The 24,296-nt window shown below is 44.9% G+C and overlaps 1 protein-coding gene across 4 annotated transcripts in view; it reads right to left on the bottom strand.

The window, feature by feature from the left end:
• The window catches only part of MALRD1 (MAM and LDL receptor class A domain containing 1), a 2,533,556-nt gene that overhangs the window by 2,046,599 nt on the left and 462,661 nt on the right, over positions 1 to 24,296 (bottom strand). The gene's annotated exons all lie outside the window — the stretch shown is intronic.

A 24,296-nucleotide genomic window follows, 5' to 3' on the forward strand; every position in this document is an offset into this window, starting at 1 on the left:
ATACCTGGATATCAGACTTTTCATACACCCGCATTAGTAAGCCCACAGGGGAGAAACAAAGGGGGCCTGTGTATATATGTTTCTATTACAGAGGAAATAAAAATACTCAGATACATGACTACTGAGTATTATCAGATTTTATCAATTAGTTGGGGTCATGTTAAGTTTCTGACCCTAATACATTTTTATAATAATGTCTCAATAAATAGTTTAGAAAGTGTAATTGATAAACTTATGTATAGTGTTAATACTATTAAGGACCAGAAAGAAGGTGAGATGGCTCTGATCTGGTTGGGTGATTTCAATTGTACTGTTTGTCCTAATGGTTCCAAGGGTATTTGCGGCCTCGGTGAACATAAGGATGAAAATCCCACCCATTTCATCCACTCGAATTCAGGAAATATGTTTAACAACATGATTTTTCATTTTAACCTGTCCTATATTAACGAGTTATGTACTCCAAATATTCCGTTTCAGCCAACCTTTCACGGGAGGGGGTGCAACTCAACAATTGATTTTACTTTTATCTCCACAACTCATGCAGGGCTAGAATTAACATGGGAAACACTTGATGCTGTTTTCAGCGATCATTCTCCAATTTCTTTTAACCTAAAAATTAAAGGGTGCCAACAGACCTCAGTGGATAAACTTATATACCAACCCACCATTAACCTAGCTACTAAAAATGGTTATTCTATAAAATGAGACAGGGTAGACCCTGTAGGATTCCTATACAACTTAACAGTAACAACTCAAGAAGACATGTTTATCTGTCTGTCAGAAACTGAGGAGTCACCCAAAATTATGGGCTTGTTCTTAAAAATACAATCAGAACTGAAAAAGCTGCTAACAAGGGAGTACCGACCAAACTCCAATAACACTCATGGTTGGTTTGACAACAGCTGTACAAAAGCACTTACAGCTCTAAAAAGGGCATTGCATGCATCAACAAAATGCCCTGTGGAGATTCGCCAAGCTAGAAAGCTGTATCAGTCGGCCCTTAAAACGAGGAAACTATCCCTGAGGAAAGAGGCCTGGTCGGCCCTGTATGAAGCCACTAAATCTAAGGATAATACTGCTTTTTGGAAAGCGGTAAATGCTCCTTACCTACAGAATAAACAGACAGACATCATAGACATAGCCATCAATGGGGAAATCTGGGTCAACCATTTTAAACACCTGTATGATAAAGTTAATCCCTCTGACCCTGTTAATCCCACGATTGATGAGACGGGCACCCAACATATTACAAACCCATTGACCATATTCCCGCTAGGTATTATTTTTACTTGTAAGGAGGTCATTAAGGCAATTAAAGAAAGCCCCTCAGGTAAAGCACCGGGCCCGGACGGAGTCCCAATAGACGTCTACAAAGCTGAGATTGATCTTTGGGCTCCCATGTTAACAAATGTTTTAAACCACTCAAACCAACATGGGTTTTTATCGTCCTGGTCTGAAGCTATAGTTGTTCCAATTTTTAAAAGAGGAGACAGAAATGACCCCACCTGTTACCGGCCAATATCATTATTAGATGCATTAATGAAGGTAGCAGGCCGGATAATTTTAAATAGGATACAACTCTGGGCAGAAGAGAATAACGTAGTCTCAAACTTACAGTATGGATTCAGATCGGGTAAAGGTACCATAGAGCAGAGATTAAACTTGGCTTTAGTTTTATCTAAGTATACACAGGCCAAAAAGGGAAACCTTTTCGTTACCTTTGTGGACCTGAGTTCTGCTTTCGATTGTGTGGACCACGAGAAACTATGGTCCACATTATCTGAAATGGGTATAGATTTTAATATCCTCCAGTTCATAAAAGCACTGTATAGGGATGCAGGTGCCAGGGTACATTATGGTAATAAGGGCGAGTGCTCTGACAAGTTTCCCATTAAGAGAGGGGTGCGACAGGGGTGCATTTTAGCACCCCTTCTCTTCACCCTATATATAAATTCCATCGGTCAACACCTAAGGGAGTCACAGTACGATTACCCAACTATCCTGGGAACATCAGCGCCACTATTCCTTTATGCTGATGATGCCGCTATCATGTCCCGAACTAGGATCGGGCCGTCCTGAAATTTGCTAATTACATGAGAGACAGAGGGCTAAAAGTCAACACTACAAAAACATACACCATGGTATGTGGTCCCGGGACAAAGAAAGCACCCTGTCCAATCTTCCTTGATGGCAAGAGGATCGAGACCACGGATCGATTTTCTTACCTCGGAATAAATTTTGATGGGAAGGGTAACTGGCATGCAGCATTAAATGCCAGACATCTAGCTTTCACCCGGGCAATTGGCGCCCTGAAAAATTTTGCGGCCAAATTAGGTGGTAGACCTGTGAAGGAACTGATTTTAATTTATAAAGCAAAATGTATCTCTACTGCTACTTATGGGTCTGGCCTTTGGGGTATTGAAAACACACAACCGATACAAAAAACTGAAAATCAGTTCCTTCGCTATTTATTAGGGGTCCCCAAATCATCAGCTACCTACATTGTACATATTGAGCTGGGCCTATTATACATTTCCGATGTTATAAAAGTTGCGCCTATATTATTGTGGCACAAAATATGGGTTACCCCTGAGACTTCATTAAACAGAGATTTAATCATTGACTGTCTTAAACTTGATGGAATAAGTAATATCAAATGGCTCACTTATGTAAAGAACATGTTAACTCAATCAATCAATCAATCAATCAATCAATCAATGCATTTATATAGCGCACTACTCACCCGGAGGGTCTCAAGGCGCTTGGGGAGGGGGGGTCCGCTACTGCTCGAACAGCCAGGTCTTGAGCTGCTTCCTGAAGGCGAGGTGGTCTCGGGTCAGGCGGAGGTGGGTCGGGAGGGAGTTCCAGGTCTTGGCGGCCAGGTAGGAGAAGGACCTTCCTCCTGTGGTGGCTCTTCGGATGCGGGGGACGGCGGCGAAGGCGTGGCTGGTCGATCGAAGCTGGCGCGTGTGACTCTCAAGTGAGGTTTGTCTCCTTTCCAGAGAGTAAAATAAACGTATTACACATCCGGCGGTTGATGTGTGTTTTATTAACCGTGAGTGGGGTTTCTTGCATAGTTTTGGTCGAATTTTTTTCGAATCCCCTTTGAATGGCTTGGTGTGCGTGTGTATTAAATGTGCCAGTCAATAGCTACCCATGTTTGTATAAATAAACGACAAGGGTGTCTACTTGGAGAGTACCCAGCAGCGGGGGCGCCGGGATTAGGCACGGTAGGGCGTCAGACACGTCAGAGCTTCACTAGTGGTGTAAATACATTCCACGTGGATTCATTGTATGCATAGTCGACTTTTAATGAATATAACGCACATCGTCATGGTGATAGGTACATACGGTTTGTCCAACATGTCCTAGGTGTTTCTATAAATATATTAAAAAAATAATAAAAAACAAAGGCCGGCCCTGGGATATGGGGTCCCCGGGGCCATAAGTGGCCTGAGGAGGGGGGCAATGCAGGCCCGCTCCTAAAGAATTTAAATTTAAAAAAGGCCATGCTCCGGGGTTTGGGGTCCCCGGGGCTGATTAAGGCCTTGGGAGGGGGGCCACGCGGCCCCCTTCCAATTTTTTTTTCTAAAAAAAAAATTAGCGGCCAGGCCCTGGGAGATGGGGTCTCCAGGACCAATAAATTAGAAAAAGAACGGGGGCCACACAGCCCTCCTTCTTAAAAAAATAAAAGACCAGCATTGCGCCGGAGGCCACGCCCCCTCCTTGCAGCACTCTGCAAACGCACCCCCTGGCCAATTGTAAGTTGGGGGATTAATTCCCCTTCAATTCTGAGGGTCCCTGAGGGCCAACTAGCCCAACAGGTATCTCCAGTATGCGCCAGGGAGCTGCGTTTCAGACAGGTGATCTGAGGCCACGCCCCTTTTTACACCTCTCTGCAACACAGCTCTGTGGTGCTTACTGGAGGTACCTAGTGGGCTAGTTTGACCCTAGGGACCCTTAGGACTCAAGGGGACTTAATCTCTCAAATTAGAACGGCCACAGGGCACGTTTACACAGTGGTGAAGGGAGGGGACTGGGCCTGAGGTGAAGTGTGCAAACACGCCCTGTGGCGCGTTTTAAGTTGGGGAAATAATTCCCTTTCAATCCTGAGGGACCCTGGGGGCCAACTAGCCCACCAGGTGCTTCCAGTAAGCGCCACTGCTCTGCGTTGCAGAGAGGTGGTGCAGGCCGTGCCCCTTTTTACACCTCTCTGCAATGGCGCTTACTGGATGTACCTAGTGGCCTATTTTGCCCCTAGGGACCTTCAGGATTCAAGGGGACTTAATCTCCCAACTTAAAACAGCCACAGCTTGTCTGTGCAGGGCTGTTCTCCTATATCCTGTTATTGTTGATTACAGGTGCATTTGTAAATCTGAGTGCTCAACTAATATCTATTCCTTATTCATTTTTTATTTCTGTCTCTGCTGTATTCTCCTTCTATATTCTTGCAGATTCCGCAAGTGAAGACAGATTAGATGGCTCAATTAAAACATTTGGCTTTTCAGATGAAGAGTTTGCCCTCTTGGTAGGTTCCAATCATTGTTTTAGCAGTAGTTCCAAGAATAGCTCTTTGAACGATGATTTGAAAAAATTTATAGATCTTAAAAAGAAGTTAAGACGCATGGAGGCACATGGAGAGTTCATGTTGAATTATTTAAAAGCAGGCATTATTCCAACAGGCCTCCATGTACGCAACACCAGGATTATTTGTTCATCATAAGCTATTTTTGGAAAAATGGAGTCGATGCTCCAGGGATCTCATGATCCTAATAATTGAGACCTCAAAAGAACTGGCGACCTCAATAAAAGCAGAATTAGAGGAACTAGAAGATAAAATCAAAAAAGCTAATAGTGTTGAAGAAGCCATGAAAAAATTGGAAGAGTCCAACAATGAGTTAGAATCCTTTGCCACTTATCTGAACAAACGCAAAAACGACAAACTGATAAAGGACAAAAGATACTACTCATTGGAGAACACTTATCCCTATTTAGGAGAGCACTTTTATCAACAAAACCACTATATGGATGAAAATAGATCCAAACAACACAGGGTAAACACCTTTTCCGATACCTCTGACTCAGAGGGAGAAGGTAGTTCCACATACTATGAACCTGAAGGTAATTTTAACTCATTTCAAGCTAAACGTAATGTACAACAGCCTTTTTTAACCAACCAAGGGACACGCAGGGGACGGCCGAGAGTCAGATTTCAAACTCAAAACAGAGGGGATTTCCAAGCTCAATACCATCATCAACATCAACAGCTGGATCCCCAATATGTGTTGGAAACACGCAACAAACAATACTGGAAACAGGGGACATAATTCCCATTTTCAACCTTTCATCTTGTAATTTAGATAGTCATATCATCAGTTTGCTCTCTAAAGGTTTATCATACATTCCTCATGCTTACCCCAATAAATTTGAAATATATCAGGATATCATCTCTTTTTTTTGCAAGGTTGGACTAAATAAACACTTTCAAGAAGACATAGATCAGGACTCCCCATCTCAAGTTATTAAACATTTAGCCCTTCCATCCACGTTTTGTCCTTCCTTGGATCAATTAGGACCCGAAGTGGCTGCTTTTGAACTGGTAGTTCTTCAAAGATTAGATAAAGCCTTTCAATTTATACCTAAACCCTTGTACAATTTGGATAAAGATGAATACACAGCCCTCCATTCTTTAGCTGACATCTAATAATAAAAGGATGTGATAAAGGAGGAGGAATAGTGGTCATCAATACTGACGACTACAAACATAAAATGACCACCATGCTCAATGATACCACGTTTTATTCTAAAATACAATCTAACCCCGCCATTAAAATATCCCAAAAAATCCAGACTTTGTCCTACCAGGTATTAGTTGCAGGTGACATCACTACCAAAGAATATGACTTTTTAAACCACAATTCAGGCAAAACAGCATGCATTTATGGCATGCCCAAAATTCACAAGAATATTCATGATCCACCTTATAGACCTACAGTGTCCACAATTGGTACTATCACTGAACCAATATCCAAATTTATTGATAACTGCTTACGTCCCCATATTCCCAAATTCATCTCCTACATTAAAGATACTACGGAGATGATAAAAAAAGTAGAGAATATGAATTTTAACCCTGACCAAAGCATTTTGGTGATCTTAGACTTAGAGTCCTTATAGTAACATACCCATGGAGGGAGCTATGTCAGCCACTGATTGGTTCATTGACACATATAATATATCTTGTTCCAAACCATTTATTTTGACATGCCTTAATATAGTATTAACCGAAAACATCTTTGAATTCAATGAGACCCTGTATCGCCAAACCAAAGGCGTAAGCATGGGTGCATCTGTGGCGCCCTCTATTGTGAATATTTATATGGCTGCCTTTGAAACCAAATTCATATACAACGAGATTGCCCCTTTTTTCGAATCTATCTCCCACTGGTCCAGATACATAGATGATATCTTTTTCGTATGGACTGGTGGGAGAGATTCGCTCACAGAATTTTTTGAATGGCTCAATGTTACAGACTCGAATTTGAAATTTACTGCACACATAGATACTGAGAAAGTAGAGTTTCTTGAAATCATAATTAGACATTCTATGGGCCACTTGGAAGTAGATCTTTTTGTGAGCCCACTGCAAGGAATACGCTGTTGCATTTCAATAGTTATCATCCAACCAAAAACAAAGTATTCCATTTTCCCAATTTCTAAGAGTGCGTAGAAACTTCACGAACTTGAGTGATTTTGAAAAACAAGCCATTACAATGAGAAAGATGTTTTTAGATAGAGGATACCCTCACCGGTTGGTGAGGGATTCCTATAAACGTGCTAGGTTTTACGACCGGGACCATTTATTGACCTCTAAAGTTAACAACAGTAATATTCCGCTGGTATGTGTCAATAGACACTCCACAATGGATACTAAAGTCAAACAAATTATTAATAGTAATTGGCACATTCTTAACAGTAATCCAGATAGTTGTAAATTGACCAAACCTTTATTCGCACATCGGCGAAACAGAAATATCAAAGATTTCATTGTTCGCTCACGGTTCACCAATAAGACCAATAGACCTATGTTCATTCAAAAATCCATTAATGGTAATTTACCCATTAAAGGTACTATGAAATGTTCCTCTTGTAAATCTTGTGAGTCCAATATTGAAGGTGAAATTCTGGTCCACCATGGGGTTTCTATTGAAGCCACTGAGATGTGGAACTGTAAAACAAACAATACTGTATATTTCATTCGCTGTCCCTGTAACCTGGGTTATGTAGGTGAGACTTCAAGAGCAATTCAAACTCGCATTACTGAACACCGCTCTGCAGTCAGAACAGCCAAAATTACAGTGCCCTTAGTCAAACATTTCATTGACATGAACCATAAACCAGAAGACATCCATTGGAGAATTTTGGAAAGAATCAGGACTCCCGACAATGAAGGGGGTCTCAAAATACGTAAAAAACTAGAAGATTTTTGGATTTTTACTCTTAACACTTTTAGGAATGGCCTGAATAGTGAAATACCTTGGGAGAATGCCATAACCTGAGTGGGGATCGCATCTTATAATAGGATGTTGGATAATTCAAGTTGTTTAGGCCACTGCGTTTTTAATCAATATAAACATTTATGGAAATACCAGTCAAATCTGATAGGTTGATACCTTCAAAACATCGTCCAACATTTGATATTATTTTTGAATTTAACTTTGCCAGTGCCAGTGCCTTTGTCTCCCAGATTGCGGACCCCACATCGCCCTTGCTGTCAGTTTGTTCCCGTCTCCCGCCGCCGTGTCACCATCTATCGCGGCCGCGGAGTGGAGACGGGGACTACACATCCCAGCAGCCCCAGCGGCAGGAGAGCCGCCGTCTCCGATTTCCACGCCAGGAGGCGCATAAAACATCGCAGCAGCCCCCGTGTCGCGGGACCGTGCACGGGCTAAGCCCGGGACAAGGGCGGGCCGTCTGTGGCCGTCCGGGGCCAGACGAGGCCGGGCCGGGCCACACCTCTTGGCTACCTCCCCCGTGATGTGAAGTAAGACTCTTGATCTGTGATTCAGACTAATAACTGATCCGATATTTGTTATTGTACTCTTACATTATTGATCCTCCGCGAGCTGCGTGGCCATAATGTCAGAAAGCTTGTCTACACGCTTAAGTAAAGGCAAGAAGTCATTGGTGGGAGGCAACCTTAGAGGGACATTAGACCACTTCCTGACTAAGGCTGCCTTGAAATTGGATCATGAAATAGCTGTTACCGAACGCCGTTTGTCTTCAGATCTACATTCTAACAAACGTTCATCCCTGGGTTCTATTCAAACAGCGCTTTCCCCACCCATACAATGCACTGAAAAGATTCTTATTAGTGACCCCGGCTTCCCTCTACTTCTACAAGACCGGTAGCCAACTATAGAATCTTCTAGGGGGTTTGAAATTATCATTGCAAACTCGGATCCTTCTTTAGATTCTATTTTGGAGGAGGCTTTACCAATCTTGCCACCTAAATCTAAACCTAGGAACAAGAAAAACTGTAACCCACACAAAATTTCTGGGCCAGGGCTCACATCAAAGCGAAAGCGGGGTGGAGAGGGAACCAAAGGTAGCCGCGCTAAAACACCCAGATTACATATAAGCCCTCTACAGGCTAAAAACATCCAAGCACCCCCATGTCTGATCTGACCCAGGGACTAGTAGAGAAAATAGAACACCTAGTAAAATCCCTACTAATGCCTCTTTTCGAGAGAGTCAAGAAACTGAGTGAACAACTGGACTCTTTATCGGAAGTATCCTCAGCAAATTGTAAATTATTGAAGGAACTGGCTACTATTCAACCGCATATTATTTGTGGTCAGAAACCCTCTAATTCTACCACCACTGGGGATATCATCCCGCCACTTACAGAAAGCATATTGATACCGGTTAACACCGTCAGTGCGCCTATTACAACAGGAGCGGTGAGACCATCAGCACACTTGAATACACAAGGAAGTAAAAGCCCAACCACCACTAGGGTACCTCTCCCGGACAGGACTACGAAAGGAACGGGTCAGCATATAGACTTGCCACCTGAGGCGGCTCCATACGTTATTGTACTTACAGGAGTCCCAGAGTTGACAGCCGGGAAGACGGAGGGGTTTAAAGAACTTAAAAACAAAGCAATCTACTGGTTAAGGAAAAATAGACCTTTGCCCCCAAATATAAATGGCGAAATTCTATTTGTGAGAAGATTGGCTTGGGTAGGGCAAAGACCCAAAGATATAGAGGGGGATATTCTAATCATTAACTTCAAGGATCGAAGGGTAGTTACCCATATAGTAGACTGGTACCTGGAGAGAGGAGGGGCAGGAATATCAACCCATGATCTGAGCTACTTTTACCCTCAATCCCATCTGATGCCCCGTAACAATAGATCCATTCGTGATACATTTAAGAATTCTAGACATACCCCCCCAGCCCAACCCTTTAGGTTATCTAGCCATTGGGTAGATCCCTATCCATTTCCATCACATGTAGATAGGCCCTTCCCCTACCAACATCATAGCATACAAAATGCACTTCAGTATCCACAATGGTCCATCCCTCTAGCCAACCACTTTGAGGCATTAACAGATTTAGATGACCTGGACTGACAGATGAAGAATAACCTGGAGGCCCACTTTTACGCTACTACTATTATGACACCCAATGATTATTCTACAAATGTACCCCTAGGCAGGGATGCCTATAAAAACTGGGACAAGGGAACCAAAACCCTAGAGGCAGTAAATGACCAGGGTCAGAACGATCTAGACAAAACATACATGGACTTTACGTCTCAACCTGATCGCCAAACAAAGTTAGCTCCTTCTCCCACTATAGCTGTCATACTCAGAGACAGTATTGACGACTCCTCCCTTAAGAGGGTAAATGCTACCCAAAACATCCTATCATGGAATGTCGCAGGTCTCACAAATAAAGTGACCAATCAACCGTGGCTAGATATAGTCACTAATTATAGTATTATCTGTCTCCAGGAAACATGGGCTGTAGATGAACTGCATATACCTGGATATCAGACTTTTCATACACCCGCATTAGTAAGCCCACAGGGGAGAAACAAAGGGGGCCTGTGTATATATGTTTCTATTACAGAGGAAATAAAAATACTCAGATACATGACTACTGAGTATTATCAGATTTTATCAATTAGTTGGGGTCATGTTAAGTTTCTGACCCTAATACATTTTTATAATAATGTCTCAATAAATAGTTTAGAAAGTGTAATTGATAAACTTATGTATAGTGTTAATACTATTAAGGACCAGAAAGAAGGTGAGATGGCTCTGATCTGGTTGGGTGATTTCAATTGTACTGTTTGTCCTAATGGTTCCAAGGGTATTTGCGGCCTCGGTGAACATAAGGATGAAAATCCCACCCATTTCATCCACTCGAATTCAGGAAATATGTTTAACAACATGATTTTTCATTTTAACCTGTCCTATATTAACGAGTTATGTACTCCAAATATTCCGTTTCAGCCAACCTTTCACGGGAGGGGGTGCAACTCAACAATTGATTTTACTTTTATCTCCACAACTTATGCAGGGCTAGAATTAACATGGGAAACACTTGATGCTGTTTTCAGCGATCATTCTCCAATTTCTTTTAACCTAAAAATTAAAGGGTGCCAACAGACCTCAGTGGATAAACTTATATACCAACCCACCATTAACCTAGCTACTAAAAATGGTTATTCTATAAAATGGGACAGGGTAGACCCTGTAGGATGCCTATACAACTTAACAGTAACAACTCAAGAAGACATGTTTATCTGTCTGTCAGAAACTGAGGAGTCACCCAAAATTATGGGCTTGTTCTTAAAAATACAATCAGAACTGAAAAAGCTGCTAACAAGGGAGTACCGACCAAACTCCAATAACACTCATGGTTGGTTTGACAACAGCTGTACAAAAGCACTTACAGCTCTTAAAAGGGCATTGCATGCATCAACAAAATGCCCTGTGGAGATTCGCCAAGCTAGAAAGCTGTATCAGTCGGCCCTTAAAACGAGGAAACTATCCCTGAGGAAAGAGGCCTGGTCGGCCCTGTATGAAGCCACTAAATCTAAGGATAATACTGCTTTTTGGAAAGCGGTAAATGCTCCTTACCTACAGAATAAACAGACAGACATCATAGACATAGCCATCAATGGGGAAATCTGGGTCAACCATTTTAAACACCTGTATGATAAAGTTAATCCCTCTGACCCTGTTAATCCCACGATTGATGAGACGGGCACCTAACATATTACAAACCCATTGACCATATTCCCGCTAGGTATTATTTTTACTTGTAAGGAGGTCATTAAGGCAATTAAAGAAAGCCCCTCAGGTAAAGCACCGGGCCCGGACGGAGTCCCAATAGACGTCTACAAAGCTGAGATTGATCTTTGGGCTCCCATGTTAACAAATGTTTTAAACCACTCAAACCAACATGGGTTTTTATCGTCCTGGTCTGAAGCTATAGTTGTTCCAATTTTTAAAAGAGGAGACAGAAATGACCCCACCTGTTACCGGCCAATATCATTATTAGATGCATTAATGAAGGTAGCAGGCCGGATAATTTTAAATAGGATACAACTCTGGGCAGAAGAGAATAACGTAGTCTCAAACTTACAGTATGGATTCAGATCGGGTAAAGGTACCATAGAGCAGAGATTAAACTTGGCTTTAGTTTTATCTAAGTATACACAGGCCAAAAAGGGAAACCTTTTCGTTACCTTTGTGGACCTGAGTTCTGCTTTCGATTGTGTGGACCACGAGAAACTATGGTCCACATTATCTGAAATGGGTATAGATTTTAATATCCTCCAGTTCATAAAAGCACTGTATAGGGATGCAGGTGCCAGGGTACATTATGGTAATAAGGGCGAGTGCTCTGACAAGTTTCCCATTAAGAGAGGGGTGCGACAGGGGTGCATTTTAGCACCCCTTCTCTTCACCCTATATATAAATTCCATCGGTCAACACCTAAGGGAGTCACAGTACGATTACCCAACTATCCTGGGAACATCAGCGCCACTATTCCTTTATGCTGATGATGCCGCTATCATGTCCCGAACTAGGATCGGGCCGTCCTGAAATTTGCTAATTACATGAGAGACAGAGGGCTAAAAGTCAACACTACAAAAACATACACCATGGTATGTGGTCCCGGGACAAAGAAAGCACCCTGTCCAATCTTCCTTGATGGCAAGAGGATCGAGACCACGGATCGATTTTCTTACCTCGGAATAAATTTTGATGGGAAGGGTAACTGGCATGCAGCATTAAATGCCAGGCATCTAGCTTTCACCCGGGCAATTGGCGCCCTGAAAAATTTTGCGGCCAAATTAGGTGGTAGACCTGTGAAGGAACTGATTTTAATTTATAAAGCAAAATGTATCTCTACTGCTACTTATGGGTCTGGCCTTTGGGGTATTGAAAACACACAACCGATACAAAAAACTGAAAATCAGTTCCTTCGCTATTTATTAGGGGTCCCCAAATCATCAGCTACCTACATTGTACATATTGAGCTGGGCCTATTATACATTTCCGATGTTATAAAAGTTGCGCCTATATTATTGTGGCACAAAAATGGGTTACCCCTGAGACTTCATTAAACAGAGATTTAATCATTGACTGTCTTAAACTTGATGGAATAAGTAATATCAAATGGCTCACTTATGTAAAGAACATGTTAACTCAATCAATCAATCAATCAATCAATCAATCAATGCATTTATATAGCGCACTACTCACCCGGAGGGTCTCAAGGCGCTTGGGGAGGGGGGGTTCGCTACTGCTCGAACAGCCAGGTCTTGAGCTGCTTCCTGAAGGCGAGGTGGTCTCGGGTCAGGCGGAGGTGGGTCGGGAGGGAGTTCCAGGTCTTGGCGGCCAGGTAGGAAAAGGACCTTCCTCCTGTGGTGGCTCTTCGGATGCGGGGGACGGCGGCGAAGGCGTGGCTGGTCGATCGAAGCTGGCGTGTGGGAGTGTAGAAGTTGAGGCGGCTGTTGAGGTATCTTGGGCCTTGGTTGTGTAGGGCTTTGTGTGCGTGGGTGAGGAGACGGTAGGTGATTCTCTTGTTGACCGGGAGCCAGTGCAGGTCTCTCAGGTGTCCGGAAATGTGGCTGTGTCAGGGGATGTCGAGGATGAGTCTTGCTGAGACGTTCTGGATCCGCTGGAGTCTCTTCTGGAGTTTGGCAGTGGTTCCGGCATAGAGGGAGTTGCCGTAGTCCAGTCGGCTGGTGACGAGGGCCTGGGTGACCGTCTTCCTGGTCTCGGTGGGGATCCACCGGAAGATCTTACGTAGCATGCGCAGGATGTTGAAGCACGACGAAGAGACGGCGTTGACTTGTCTGGTCATGGAGAGGGAGGAGTCCAGGATGAAGCCCAGGTTGCGTGCGTGGTCTGTAGGTTTGGGTGCGCTGCCCAGGGCGGTGGGCCACCAGGAGTCGTCCCAGGCGGAGGGTGAAGAGGCCAGGAAGAGGACTTCCGTCTTGTCTGAGTTCAGTTTCAGGCGGCTGTTCATCATCCACTCGGCTACGTCAGTCATCCCTTTGTGTAGGTTGGCTCTGGCGGTGGCGGGGTCATTGGTGAGGGAGAGGATCAGCTAGGTGTCATCGGCGTAAGAGATGATGTTGAGGTTGTGTTGGCGTGCGATGGCCGCGAGGGGGCTCATGTAGACGTTGAAGAGGGTGGGGCTGAGTGATGATCCTTGTGGTACGCCGCAGATGACTTCGGTGGCCTTGGGTCTGAACGGGGGGAGGCGGACTCTCTGTGTCCTTCCGGCGAGGAAGGAGATGATCCATTCTAGTGCCTTCTCTTGGATTCCGACGTTGCTGAGGCGCTGCACTAGGGTGTGGTGGCAGACAGTGTCGAATGCCACGGAGAGGTCCAGGAGGATGAGGGCCGCAGTTTCCCCGTTGTCGAGCAGGGCTCGGATGTCATCGGTGGCTGCGATGAGGGCGGTCTCGGTGCTGTGGTTGGCCCGGAATCCAGACTGCGAGAGGTCGAGGGATCCGTTCGTCTCGAGGAAGGCGGCCAGCTGCTTGTTGACGGTCTTCTCGATGACTTTGGCCGGAAACAAGAGGAGCGAGATGTGGCGGTAGTTTTTGAGTTCGGTGGGGTCCGCTGATGGTTTCTTCAGTAGAGCGCTGAGTTCGGCGCGCTTCCAGCTCTCCGGGAAGGTAGCGGTGTCGAAGGAGGTGTTGATGATGTCCCGCAGGTGGGGTGCGATGACAGCGTCGGCCTTGTTGAAGACGTGGTGAGGGCAGGGGTCGGTTGGGGATCCGGAGTGGATGGAGTTCATCTTGCGTCGGGTTTCTTCGGTGTTTATCGGAGTCCAGGCACGGAGGGTGGTGGTGGGGGGTGCAGGTGTGGTCGTGGGGTGCGTTGGCTGTGTGATGAAGCTGTTGTGTATGTCAGCGATCTTGTTGTGGAAGTAGGAGGCGAGGGAGTTGCAGAGGTCTTGTGATGGGGTGATGTTGTTGTTTCCGGCGTTGGGGTTGGAGAGCTCTTTGACGATGTTGAAGAGTTCCTTGCTGTTGTGTGCGTTGTTGTCCAGTCGTTCCTTGAATGCAGTTTTCTTGGTGGTGTGGATCAGTTGGTGGTGTTTTCGAGTTGCGAGCTTGAGGGTGGTCATGTTGTCAGGTGTTGGGTCTCTGCGCCAGGCTCGCTCGAGGGCTCGGCAGTTCTTCTTGGAGCTCTTGAGTTCGTCGGTGAACCAAGGTGCTTTCTTACTGCCGGGTCTGCTGGGCGGGGTCCTCAGTGGGGCGAGGTCGTCTGCGCAGTTGCTGATCCACTTCGTGAGGTTGTTGGCGGCCTGGCTGGGGTTCGCTGAGCTGGCGGGGGGGTCTTGGCTCAGGGATGCGGCGAGCTGGTCGGCTGTGATCTTGTTCCAGCTTCTGCGTGTGACCTGTTGCTGGTGGTGGTGGATCATGTTCTTTCTGAAGCTGAAGTGGACGCAGCTGTGGTCCGTCCAGTGGAGTCCGGTGGCGTGGCTGAAGGCGATGTGCTTGCTGGATGCGAAGATGGGGTCGAGTGTGTGTCCGGCGTAGTGGGTGGGGGAGGTCACCAGCTGATTGAGACCGAGGTTGGCGAGGTTGTCCAGCAGGGTGGTGGTGTTGCGGTCGTTGTTGTTCTCCAGGTGAAAGTTGAGGTCCCCCAGGAGGATGTAGTCAGCGGAGGGGAGGGCGTGCGGGCTGATGAAGTCGGCGATGTCTTCGCTGAAATGTGTGCGTGGTCCCGGGGGTCTGTAGATGAGGGTGCCTCTGAGGGTGGTCTTGGGGTCGGTGTGGATCTGGAAGTGCAGGTGTTCGGCGGTTGTGAGGGTGTCGTCGGTGTTGGTCGTGATGCAAATGGTGTTCCTGTGGATGAAGGCGATGCCTCCTCCGGTCTGATTGCCGCGGTCCCTCCGGGTGATCTTGTATCCGTCCGGGATGGCGATGGCGATGTTGGGTGCTGAGGAGGCGTTCATCCATGTTTCCGTGAGGAAGGCGACGTCTGGTGATGTTGTGTCGAGCAGGTTCCAGAGCTCTACGGCGTGTCTGTGGACGGAGCGGGTGTTGAGCAGGATGCACTTCAGGTGGTTGCTGCTGGTGCTCGGTTTGGTGGGTGCTGGTTTAGTGCAGGTCCGGATGCAGGTGAACTTTCAGGAGTGGCAGCTGAAGGGTCCGTGGGTGCGTCTCGGGGTGGCTCGGTAGCATCCAGGGATCCGGCCGGCATTGAGTGCGTTGAGTTCGGTGGCGTCGTAAGTCCGGCGGGTGGGCTGGTGTCTTCGGGGGCCAGGGGTACGGGCGCTGGGCATGGTACAGGCGCGGCCGGGCGCAGACGGGCTTACCTTTGGCGCGCCTTTGGCGCACCCGCTGCGTGTCAACGCTGCGCATTTGCCACTCTGCCATATGAGGAGAGTGGGGGGGCGGAGCGAGGGAGGAGCAGCTGGGAGGCGGGAGCGGGGCGGCGAATGGGAAGGGGGTGAGAGGGGCCGCAGGGGGGCAGCGGCGGGGAGCGGGCGGGAAACGCGACCGGGTCTGGGCACACCAGAGGGGGAACAAAAACGAAAATCAGAGGGCAGGGGCACAACAAGCGGACAGCAGAGAAAAATACAATACAATGATACTTAGAACAGGGAACAACGCAGTGACAAAACAATAGAAATTACAACAGGGAACAGCGCAGAGACAAAGCGATATAAATTAAAACAGGAGCACAGCTGCGGGCAGCGGCGGCACTCGGCGGGATCGGGGGCAGCCTGGGCTCACTCGCTGAGAGTGTGCGCGGTGCGTGGGGTGACCGGCCCAGAGGGTCAGAGGTCACTGCCCACCACTGCGTGCACTCTGCAATATATCGCCCAGTGGGAGGGAGGAGCAGCTAGGAGGCGGGAGCAGGGCGGCGAATGGGAACGGAGTGAGAGGGAAGGGGGCGGGGCCGCAGGGGGGCAGCGGCAGGGAGCGGGCGGGAAACGCGACCGGGGCTGGGCACACCAGAGGGGGAACAAAAACGAAAATCAGAGGGCAGGGGCACAACAAGCGGACAGCAGAGAAAAATCCAATACAATGATACTTAGAACAGGGAACAACGCAGTGACAAAACAATAGAAATTACAACAGGGAACAGCGCAGAGACAAAGCGATATAAATTAAAACAGGAGCACAGCTGCGGGCAGCGGCGGCACTCGGCGGGATCGGGGCAGCCTGGGCTCACTCGCAGAGAGTGTGCGCGGTGCGTGGGGTGACCGGCCCAGAGGGTCAGAGGTCACTGCCCACCACTGCGTGCACTCTGCAATATATCGCCCAGTGGGAGGGAGGAGCAGCTAGGAGGCGGGAGCGGGGCGGCGAATGGGAAGGGAGTGAGAGGGAAGGGGGCGGGGCCGCAGGGGGGCAGCGGCAGGGAGCGGGCGGGAAACGCGACCGGGGCTGGGCACACCAGAGGGGGAACAAAAACGAAAATCAGAGGGCAGGGGCACAACAAGCGGACAGCAGAGAAAAATCCAATACAATGATACTTAGAACAGGGAACAACGCAGTGACAAAACAATAGAAATTACAACAGGGAACAGCGCAGAGACAAAGCGATATAAATTAAAACAGGAGCACAGCTGCGGGCTGCGGCGGCACTCGGCGGGATCGGGGGCAGCCTGGGCTCACTCGCAGAGAGTGTGCGCGGTGCGTGGGGTGACCGGCGCAGAGGGCACCCTAACTGAGCTCGGACACCCAGAGTTCTTTGTGAGGCCATCAAGTATGGAAACGGTGTCCAGAAAGTCGCTAAGAGAGCTGGCCCTCAACCATCTAATTAATATTAGGTGGAATCTGGAAAAAACTAAAACCGCAGTCATTAGATACCAGCAAATCACTGTTCATGAAGGGCTCCAAGGGTACCTTTCGATTCAGTCAAGCTGCTATGCCCGAATGTTATTGACCCGTTTTAGACCAGGCACTTTTTTTCGCCTGACCACCTTCCCAGATTGTAATCATTGGTCAAACGAAATTAGTATGCCCATGTGATGACATCTCTCCTCAATCAAATATCCATTGTGTTTTATTTTGTAAATTTTATCAGATTCCAAGGGGGGCTTTTCTGAAACCAATTCTAAAGGCCTGGGGTATTCGTACGTGCAGATCAGCTTTAACCAGGTTATTACAGCTAGAAAATGAATCTGTTATCCTTGCTGTATCTAGCTTCCTAAAACTGGTTATCAGGTTTCGGAACTCAATGCAATCAATATGAGTATTAACCCTATATTTTAGTTTTTGCTGTTTCTTGAGGAATACTAGCTTCTTCTTAAATGAACTTTTACGATTTGTACATGACAGACATATTAATAATATTTCCAATTCAGGCGACTGTTTTAACTGTATTTAATGTCTATTGCACTTTTTAATTTATGCTTTTATGATTTTGCTCTGAAAATCGAATAAAGCTTTTTTGATTTGATTTGATTTGAACTTTCGTTTAGTTGTGTTGATTTTACAACTCGGACAAAGTTTTGGTTACTATCTTCATAATTCTCAACTTATCATATATCACTCATTGTTACATAATATATATCAGGCCAGTAGGTTTTTGAAATAATATAAGGTTATTATAGTAATTGATATCTATAATACCAAACAGTTTGATATGTCTTTGAAATTTTGTCAGACAGAACAACAAAGTTTCCATGGTTTTCAATATAGTCTGTTTTCTCTAAACATTTTCACTTCAGTCTGTCTTCTCTGACCACCACCAACTTGGTCACATGACACTTTTCAGAATCACATGATTATCATGTGACTAGCCATAGAGTATATCATGTGTAGAATGGCACCAACACATTTGATACTCTTTTCCAAAGGCATCACCGGCAGCCATCTTTAGTCTGGTCCTACTTGACGCCTCCTTTTATCAGGTATTTACTAGTTTGTAGCTATAGGGACTTTGATTCACTCTGAAGCTGTAGTTTGACACGCTCATAGATATATATTGTTACATTCCTTTTTAGATAAGTCCTTTACTGTGTATGCTTATTGAGCTACATATTTGGAACACTATCACATATCTTGTGCTTGTTCCAGTTTCTTCGTTGAATTTCTTCTATTGCAAGGTAATTACGGGGTTCATTGTTACTCCGATTTATAATGTATCCTTTTTTCTTTTATAAGGTCTCGATTTTGACAATAGATTGTGTATTGTTTTTTCATAGGCTTTCCAGAGTATCATTTTACTGATTTTAACATTAAGTAGGACCAGGCCGCTTTTCCAATATACCTATATGAAGCTGGTTTGACAACCAGGTATTGACCTTTAAAATTCGTTTTAGAGTTAATAAAGATATTGCCACTTTTTAAGTTTTTATTTATACATATTGAATAAAAGTAATGTGTTAAATATTGTTTCATTTTTTAGATGTTTTGTATAAATATCATTTGTTTAAATAATATGAGAGGAAATTATTAAAATAGTAACAAATTTGAACATACTTATTTCGTCTTCCTTGGTCTTCTTATTGTCGTAGATATTGTGTAATTTGTTTACTTTATTGATATTGCCTAGGAGTTTTTGTCATTACTACACAGGGCGTGTTTACACATTGGGGAAGGGAGGGGATGGGGCCTGAGGTGACGTGTGCAAACACGCCCTATGACGCGTTTTAAGTTGAGGAAATATTTCCCCTTCAATCCTGAGGGCCCCTGGGGGCTAACTAGCCCACCAGGTGCTTCCAGTAAGCGCCATTGAGCTGCGTTGCAGAGAGGTGGTCCAGGCCGTGGCACTTTTTACACCTCTCTGCAACGCAGCTCTGTGGCGCTTACTGGAGGTACCTAGTGGGCTAGTTGGACCCTAGGGACCCTCAGGATTCAAATGAGCTTAATCTCCCAACTAAAAACGGCCACAGGGCGTGTTTACACAGTGGTGAAGGGAGAGGACGGGGCCAGAGTTAGCATGTGCAAGAACGCCCTGTGGCGCATTTTAAGTTGGGGAAATAATTCACCTTCAATCCTGGGGGACCCTGGAGGCCAACTAGCCCACCAGGTGCTTCCAGTAAGCGCCACTGAGCTGCGTTGCAGAGAGGTGCTCTAGGCCGTGCCCCTTTTTACATCTCTCTGCAACGCAGCTCTGTGGCGCTTACTGGAGGTACCTAGTGGTCTAGTTGGACCCTAGGGACCCTCAGGATTCAAGGGGTTTTAATCTCCCAACTTAAAACGGTGGGGAAGGGAGGGGACGGGGCCTGAGGTGACGTGTGCAAACACGCCGTGTCACGCGTTTTTAGAGGTAGTTTTAATCCCCCTGCCCTATTATATACTAGGGGCTTACAGAGGCGGTCATGCTAATCACAGGGGGACCCCAATGCATAGTGTTCCCTAGTGTATGTAGGTGTTTTCACTGTATTCTGAGTGTCTTTTAACATAGCACTGGCTCTAGGACTGGTTAGTCAGACTCAGTTACCACCAGTATCCGTTTGCTCTTCTGTTTGTTCTTTCTGCACGTTATCATTCTTCCTGCACTTTTCTTCGTCTTTGAGGACTTCTGTTGCTTGTTTCTGCATTTCTTTTTTCCTTTCTGTGCGTTTCTTCTTCTTTCTTCACATGTCCTATCTCTGTAGGCATAGTTAGGAATTAGCATTTAAAAAACCTTAGAAATTCACTGAAAAAAAACATAGGTTTCAGGGGCGTTATAGTTAGCTCGACTTTTCATTCTTACAAAACCATTGAAATTACCCCGTTAAAGTTAGTTAAGCTAATTATAACTCGCGCGCCCGCAATGCACTGCTGATGACGTCACACATTACATCAATCATGACATGGTCAGTGACATCACTCATGACATCACTGATGACATCTCAAATGACATCACTGATGACATCACTAATGACATCATCCTTGTGATAGAGTGGCAGACCTCCTCTCACCCTAATATAACCTTTGATACACACATTCAAAAATAGAAACTAAAATTTTCAAAACAATGGACATACCAATACCAGTTACAACAACCTATTCAGTAATTCTAAGATCCACATACACATCTACTCATTCACCAACAGACTGTATCCTATACAGTCACTCATACATATACTCACTCATCATATGTACTCATACACCAATACATCCTGTTACACAACACCACTCATCCATAGAGTTACTCACACACATAGTCACTCATGCTAATAGAGAATCAAACATCCATTTACTTGCATATACAGTTATACACACACCACCACACTTACTTCTACAGAAACTTACACATACTTAGGGGCATATTATCAAGACCGGCGATAAAATTATCGCCACTTTAGCAGGATAAACATTCCTGTTCTACTAAGGGCATTGTGCTTCTGGGTGACTTCAACACTTACCTGTGTGACTCCTGTCTCATTCAGGATGCTTACGAGTGTTCTCCCCTCCCCCTTCCAGCTGCTCACCATTTAAAGCACTCTCTTTTAAATTCTATTTTGAGTGACTTCAACCTGGTTGTATTTGAAGATGCTAACTCATCCATGACTCTTACTCCGAGTGTGCCTACCTTTTGTGTGAGCAGTTGTTTTACTGTTATTGATTGATTGCTTTATACATTTTTTTGACATGGGATTGGCTCCTTCTTTATTGTACTTTGAGGTATTTTGAGACTCTCAAAGCAACCATAATCCCCTTTGTGCTACTTTCTCCTGGGCAAATAATTATGTACCCTTCAATCGCGCTTTGTGCAGGTGGTTTTCTGTTAAGATCAGGAGTGCAGAATTAGCTGGGACTAAGTTACTCCCAGTCAATTCTACTGTGATGTGAGTGCTTCAAGAATTTTTTTAAACCTGTTTGGCCACAGGTGTTTCAGATGACAACCTTTTAACCTCTTTTACTGCCACCTGCACTAAGGTGAGATCTATCATTATGACCAACAGGACTAGTCCTCCAATTCATAGATGGTTTGACCATTCTTGTTCGATAACTCATGAAAAGTTCTTGGAAGTCTGGAAGGAGAAGCTCAGAGATAAACGTAGTCAAATAATGTCATCATGATTATCACTCTGCAATTAAGAGCAGGAAGTTGGCATTCAGGTGAAACGTCTGGGAAGATTTGGTGAACTCATGTAATTCCAAAGACGTCGAAATAATTAATCTTTTTCCGTTAGCTTATTCTTTGATGATGTTATTTCTCCAGAGTTATGGCTTAAGTGCTATAGGGGGAAATAAATAAATAAATAAATAAATAGAAATAATTACAATATAAATAAAATTATTTATTTCTTTGATGTGACGGACATACATGGATAAAACATTGAGAATAAAATGGATGAACTTTGAGAATACTATTGAGTATGTGGTTATTTTGTTCACAAAAGTGTATTAGGCTGTGCAACTCTACTGTGACAGGCAAAGTTGCGTGTCACTTTCTTGCGATGTTTTCATATTGCGCCAAAGGAACGGAGTGCTAAAAGAGTGCATGCACGCCAAACTTGGAAAAAATATGATCAACAGAAACTTTTGGACAAAACAGGGTGCGCTTCAGGTCTACTTGAAAATGAATGAATTATCGCAGTTCCAACCCCAACAGCACCCCACACAAAGAGAAAATGGAACATTCAAAAGTAACCTTGTCACGTCAAAGATTCTCTGTGTCAAGGTCAATGAAAAACTGTGTTAAATTACAGTAATTGCAGATGTTTGTGCAATAATAATGGGTTTTCACGTAGAGTGCTGTTTATTTTTCGTTAAAGATGGAACAATGGGCGAACTGGATTCTGGGTGTTGTAGTTGTTTAGTGAAACTGAGGGTGGCACGTTATTTCTTCTCCAAAGGCACTTTTTGAACTTCTGCTTGCAAAGGCGGGGCACGTGAACCATGGGACACGGGTTGAATAGAGGGAGGGACGGCAACATTTTGAATAAAATAAGTGATAGAGGGAGATCACGTTCAATACAACACGTTGGTTCATGGGGAGAGTACGTCGCGGGTGAAATCGCAAGTTGTTATAGGTAAATATTGGGGATTGTAATGTCTCCTTATTGAAATTTAGAGTAATATCGGGGAACTTGTTTGATGGAAACGAGAGAATAGGGGTATATGTTTGTTGCATGGGAGGTTTAACCATTAGGTGGTCCAAGGGAGTTAATCAGATTTACTATGGTGTGGTTCGTAGTATTGGAGTTTGTGGTTGCAGGTTTGATTTTGTGGGGAACTTGGGTGATGAGGTATTGTGTTGGTATTTTTTACTCATTTGGTTTAGAAGGGAGGACCAAGTTATATCACAGGTTAAGAGGCAAAAACATGTGTTTCTTAGTTGGTATGTTAATTGTGTGTGATTAACGCATGTTCTTTAAACTATTGTAGATACCCCTGAAGAAGGTTTATCAATAACCGAAATGCATTGGATGAACTGTATAAGATGGATGAATGAAGTTTATACGTGCTTGTGAATAGGCCCGGATGGGCAATTCCTGTGCAAAGTAAAATGCGTGAAAAAATAAAACTTTATTTCTTTGACGTGACGGACAAACATGGATAAAACATTGAGAATGAAATGGATGAACTTTGAGAATACTATTGAGTACGTGGTTATTTCGTTCACAAAAGTGTATCAGGCTGTGCACCTCTTCTGTGACAGGCAAAGTTGTGTGTCACTTTCTTGTGATTAAGTTCTATGCTGCCATTTATGGTACCTGTTCCTGATAGCAACACGGATGTGCAGCTGGATAAATCTATGTCCTTTTTCTCGCTCCCTATGTTCCCTAAATTCTCCATGACCAAGTCACAGTGCATAACGCATATGGTAAGAAGGTGATGTGCAGTTTCATTAAATGGCACATACAATATTAAGGATTCGAATACACATTATTACTTCCAGAGTAATACAATGTATAGTATCAATGCAGATGTTCAAGGGACATTAGTCATACCGGATTGAGAGGTGCAGCCGACCGTAGAGGGACGGCGGTGGGTGACACCCCAAATGCACGCAGCAACAAGGCACGAAAAAGCACACCAAAACAGAGGGTGCGTGGCCACATATACGGTCAAAAAGGTGACTGGGAAAAGCGGTAACCATTATTGTCACCTGTGTGAAGTGGATCCCAACCACCCACACCGGATAATGTGGGCATTGTAGCCCCAAAGAAACGGGGGGATCTCCAAGGTTTAACAATAAATATCTTCAGGGGGGGGACATAAAAGGGCAATTGCCCGAACCAGTTCCTTGAGATGCCTCAACGGTAGGGACACTTAAGGACAAATATAAGGGGTAAGAAATGGTCAGTGCAGGTAGGACATGGCACTTTCAGCCCAGGCATGGCTACAGGGTCACGAATGGCAGACATTTGGTAGAAAGTGAAGCCTTGAAGCCACGACTCGCTGTACCAAGTAATCGATAGGTGTCACAGCAGTGGACAAACATTGATATATGGCAACCATTAAAGAGACGTTATGACTTTATGGATGAAGCATTGCAAGTTATTTCAGTTATGGTTATTAATATGCAATAAAGATAGGATTACACTGTAGGACCAGTTATGAACTGTATGCCTTACATTGAAATGTAAGATAAACAAAGAGATGAGCATGTTAATGAACGATGCTATTGTGATAACTTATGTACCAGCTTATGATGTCACTAAACTGTGGCGGTTCTAAAACCACAAAGGTCTTGGGGTGCATGATTGATAGGAGAAAGTGAATGGCGGGATGGCGCGTGGGATGCTCAGAAAGCTGGGGGTGGTGGTTTATATTTTATTAGTACTATTGATTGCGGGCAGGGTCCATCAGTCATGTGAAGCATAGCCTTGAGTGTATCATGCTGCCC

Source organism: Triturus cristatus, chromosome 10 (assembly GCF_964204655.1).
Source record: "Triturus cristatus chromosome 10, aTriCri1.1, whole genome shotgun sequence".
NCBI lineage: Eukaryota > Metazoa > Chordata > Amphibia > Caudata > Salamandridae > Triturus > Triturus cristatus.